The sequence below is a fragment of the Felis catus genome, chromosome A3 (assembly GCF_018350175.1).
Source record: "Felis catus isolate Fca126 chromosome A3, F.catus_Fca126_mat1.0, whole genome shotgun sequence".
NCBI lineage: Eukaryota > Metazoa > Chordata > Mammalia > Carnivora > Felidae > Felis > Felis catus.
The window spans coordinates 30,994,000-30,999,238 of NC_058370.1; the positions used below are offsets into that span (position 1 = coordinate 30,994,000).

The 5,239-nt window shown below is 41.3% G+C and overlaps 1 pseudogene; it reads left to right on the forward strand.

The window, feature by feature from the left end:
* The first annotated feature begins 1,207 nt into the window (after positions 1–1,207).
* LOC105260423 lies at positions 1,208–2,472 on the forward strand (annotated as a pseudogene).
* The last annotated feature ends 2,767 nt before the right edge of the window (positions 2,473–5,239 follow it).

A 5,239-nucleotide genomic window follows, 5' to 3' on the forward strand; every position in this document is an offset into this window, starting at 1 on the left:
CACAGTCTACTCTAAAGCTACAGTAATAAAAAAAACTATGTGGTACTGGCATAAGGATAAACACATAGACCAATGGAATAGAATAGAGAACTCAGAAATAAACCCTCACATATGTGGTCAACTAATTTTCAACAAGGGTCCCAAGACAATCCATAGGAACGGACAGCCTTTTCAACAAATCTGCTGGGGAAACTGGATATCCACAAGCAAAAGAATGAAGTTGGGCCTTTACCTTATATTACATACAAAAATTAACTCAGAATGAATCAAAGACCTAAACATAAGGGCCAAAACTAAAAAACTACTAGAAAAAAAATATGGGTGTAAATCATGACCTTGGATTCGACAATGGATTCTTAGATATGGCACCAAAAGCATGAGCAACAGCCACAAACAGATAAATCAAATGTCCATTGAAATTTAAAACACCAAGGGCACCTCAGTAGCTCAGTTGGTTAAGCGTCCAACTTTGGCTCAGGTCATGATCTCACAGTCAATGAGTTTGAGCTCCATGTCAGGCTCTGTGTTGACAGCTCGGAGCCTGGAGCCTGCCTCAGAGTCTGTGTCTCCCTCTGTCTCTGCCCCTCCTCTTGCTCACTCTCTGTCTCAGTCTCTGTCTCTCTCAAAAATAAATAAAGATCAAAAAAATTAAAAAGAAATTAAAAACGCCAAAGGACATTATCAAAAAACTGAAAAAACAACCTACATATGGGATAAAATTTTTGCAAATGATACACCTGATCACAGTCTAGTATCCCGATTATGTAAAAAATTCTCACACAATAAAAGGTAAGCAACCCAACTTAAAAATGGACAAAATAGACATTTTTTCCAAGGAAGATAAATATGCGGCCAACAAACACAGGAAAAGATGCTCAATTTTAATTAGTTAGAAAAATGCAAATTCAAACCACAAGGAGGTGCCACTTCACACCCACTAGGGTGGCTATAATAATAATAAAAAGTATTGGTGAGAACTTGAAGAAATTGAAAGGTTTGTACATTGCTGGGGAGAATACAGAATGGTTGGGCCACTTACAGTTCGGTAGTTCCTCAAAAGATTAAACATAAAATTACCATATGGCCCTATAATTCTACCCTTGGGTCTATATGAAAAAACTTAAGCAGACCCTGCACCCAAGGAGATGCACAAGGATGACATTGTCTTCTTCGCGTGACTCTTACAGCCGTCTCTCTCCCAGGCGCAATGGCAACTCTTGAGAAAAAACTGATTGCACCAGTTGCAGAAGAGGAAACTGTCCCAAACAATAAGACCACTGTAGGGGTACCTGGGTGGCTCAATCAATTAAGCATCTGACTTCAGCTCAGGCCATGTTTTTGTGGCTCGTGAGTTTGAGCCCCGCATCGGGCTCTATGCTGACAGCTCGGAGCCTGGAGCTTATTTCCAATTCTGTGTCTGCCTCTCTCTCTGCCCCTCCCCAGTTCGTGCCATGTCTGTCTCTCTCCCAAAAATAAATAAACATTAAAAAAAGTTTTTTTAATTAAAAAAAAATAGCACTGCAGTGTCCTGTCCAACAGGACAAGTCAATATGGCATGTGCCATCAGCGTTCTAGGAAAGTCTCTGGTTGATGAACTTGCCCTTGTGGATGTTTTGGAAGATAAACTCAAAGGAGAAATGATGCATCTGCAACATGGGAGCTTATGTTTTCAGACACCTAACATTATGGCAGATAAAGATTACTCTGTGATTTCCAATTCTAAGACTGTGGTGGTAACTGCAGGAGTCCTCCAGCAGGAGGGAGAGAGCCGTCTCAATCTGGTGCAGAGGAATATTAATGTCTTCAAATGTATTATTTCTCAGCTAGTCAAGTACAGTCCCGACTCCACCATAATTGAGGTTTCCAGCCCAGTGGATATTCTCACATATGTTACCAGGGAATTAAGTGGGCTACCCAAGCACCATGTGATTGGAAGTGGGTGTAATAATCTGAATTCTGCTAGATTTTGTTGTCATGTGGCTGAAAAAGTTGGCATCCATCCCAGAAGTTGCCGTGGATGGATTTGGGGAGAACATGGCAACTCAAGTGTGTCTGGGTGGAGTGGAGTGCATGTGGAGGGGTTTCTCTCCAGGAACTGAATCCAGACTTGGGAGGAGGCAGTAGCAGTGAAACTTGGAAGAAAGGTTGAAAGTACCTATGACGTCATCAAGCTAAAAGGATATACCAACAGGGCTACTGGATCAAGTGTGACTGATCTCACTGAATCCATGTTGAAAAATCTATCCAGGATTCATCCAATGTCCACAATGGTGAAGGAAATGTATGGCACTGAGAACGAAGTCTTCCCGAGCCTTCCGTGTTTCCTGAATGCTCAGGGATTAACCAGCGTTACCAACTGGAAGCTGAAGGATGATTTAAGGGGCAGAGACCTTATGGGTTATCCAGAAAGACCTAAAATTGACCTGTGACTTCTGGCTTCTGGGCTGTAGAAATTTAAACCCTACAACGTGATTAACCGTGAGACCTTTAGTTTTCACCCAGGTACATGGATCACGGTTTGCTTTTATCTTCCTAACTATGCACATCTGGGCTCACGGTCTCAAAGCCCATGCTTGCAACAGGAGCCCTTAAACAAATAAAACTATCATAGTGTGCTGCTAGAAAAAAAAAAGTTGCAAACAGATACTCGAGCAAGTGCAGGTACACACATATTTGTAGCAGCACTATTTACAATGGCTAGAAGGTGTAAACAATACAATGTCCACCAATGGATGAGTAGATAAACTGATATACATACATATAACGGAGTATTATTTCACTGCAGAAAGGAATAAGGTACCGATATATGGTACAATAAGAATGAGCCTCAAAGCATTATGCTAAGCGAAGGAAGCCAGACACAAATGGTCATACATTGTATGATTCCATTTATACAAAATATCCAGAATTGATACATGCATAGAGATTGGGGAGAGGGAGAGGAAGGAAGGGAAATGAGGAGAAATTCCTTAATGGGTAAGGAGTTTAACTTCCAAGTGATTGGAAATGTTTGGATAAAGGTGGTGGTTGCACAATACTGTGAATGTACTAAGTACCTGAATCATTCACTTTAAAATGGTTAATTCCGGGGTGCCTAGGGGGCTCAGTCAGTTATGCATCTGACTCTTGACTTTGGATCAGGTCATGATCTCACAGTCTCATGAGTTCCAGCCTGTACTGGCTCTGTACTGGCAGTGTGGAACCTGCTTGGAATTCTCTCTCCTTCCCTCTCTGGAGGGAAAGAATTCTGCCCCTCCCCTGCTGGTGCTGGCTCTGTCTCTTTCAAAATAAATAATAAACTTTTTAAAAAAATGGTTAATTCTGTGTTGTGTGAATTTCACCTCAATAAATTCACTTAAAAAAGAAAAAGCAAGAGCTAAGAACTCTGGGATGGCTGGCCCATTACCACCTATGGTCCACATGTAACATGTAATAATTTATGTAATGATCACATCAAGACCCAGTGACATGTGGGACAATTTCCCTGATCGTGAAATGGTGATAAGCAAAAACAACATTTTGGAAAATCTACAAGAACTGAGATGATACGATAAAAGATCTGTGGTTTCTATTTGTGGCAAAGTCACAGGTACTGTTAACCCTACTGTCTTTTGTTGCCTACACTCATGATAAAAAATGCTAGATTTTGGCTGTAGATAAATGAAAAGAAATATATATATATATACATATATATATATTTATATATATATCTATATATATATAGATATATATATATCGATATATATCTATATATATATCTATATATATATATCTATATATATATCTATATCTATATATATATCTATCTATATATCTATATATCTATATATATATCTATATATATATCTATATATATATATATAGATATATATATATCTATATATATATCTATATATATATAGATATATATATATCTATATATATCTATATATATTTATATATATATCTATATATATATATTTGTTTCTTTTCTTAGATCATGAACTCCCAGGATAGAAACCCTTGCTCCCGGGTGGTAAAAACGGAAGAAAGAGTAAAGGAGTTCACTTCAGAAGAAAGATAGCTGCTCTCATCAGCCCTAACCGATCTCTCAGATCAGTGGTCAGCAAACTACAGTCCGCAGGCCAAATCCAGCCTATATCACCTGGTTTTGCAAAGAATCATGTAGTGGAGCACGGCCTTGCCCGTTGGTTTACGTAATATCCGTGACTACTTTCATGCTGTAACAGTGCAGTTGAGCAGCTGAAATGGAATCCAAATGGCCCGCAAGCCCCACATATTTACTCTCTGATCCTTTCAAACAAACAAACAAACAAACAAACAAACCAAACGCTGCTCACCCCTGCTGTAGAGGAATGCCACCCAGTCCTCTGGGGACGCCACCCTCTGGGCTGGCCACCTGCTGTGGTTGGGCAAACTCTGTACTCCTGTGGGCATGAGCAAACAGTTTTGCTACCCAATATGCTTCCGGCTGAAAACAGCAAATGTTCGCTGAAACAAAACATTAAAATTAAAAGTTTATCTTTTGTGGGCCCAGGCAAGACGGAGTAAGCTCATGCCAAAATGTCCCTGCCACAGAGTACAGCTATAAAACCCCGGGCAGCACTCATGGAAGGACTATTTGAAGACTAAAAAGTCAATTATAGCAGACAGATGGGGAAGATGAGCGTTTGAAATAACACCAAGCTGGCGGTGAGCTTGACATCCTGCCCCAGGACCCCTTGGCCAGAATGCAACGCAGCCCGAGACCCTGAGGTGGCCCTTCGCTCAATGGGGGGATTCAGAAGCCCTCTAGTTCTTGGGAGAGAAGTGGGAAATGTCTCCCAACACTTAGAGAGTGGGGAGATCTCCCGTCCTTGTTTCTCTTCTCCATTCCCTCCCACCCAAGCATCCAACGCATCAGGGGCTGTGACAGGGGGCTAGGGGGTGGCTACAAAGGAATCTACTACTGTGAGAAAGGGTACCCCTCCTTTCCAGGCAAGAGCATTGTGGTCCCCAGAAGGTGGGGAAACCCCTACTGCCTTTATTCTTTTTTTGTTCTCCCACCACTCGGCCCCAGAAACAGGCCCAGTATCAGGAAGCGTGTAACGTAACAGAATACATGAAGCCCCATCTTTCTGGAGGAAGGACTGAAAAGAGAATCCCCAGACAACCAGAAAGTATCAGGGAGGTCACAGGGAATGAGAGGTGGAGAAAAGTAATCCCCCCCAATTGTTGTGAACTCTCGGGCTCACCTCCA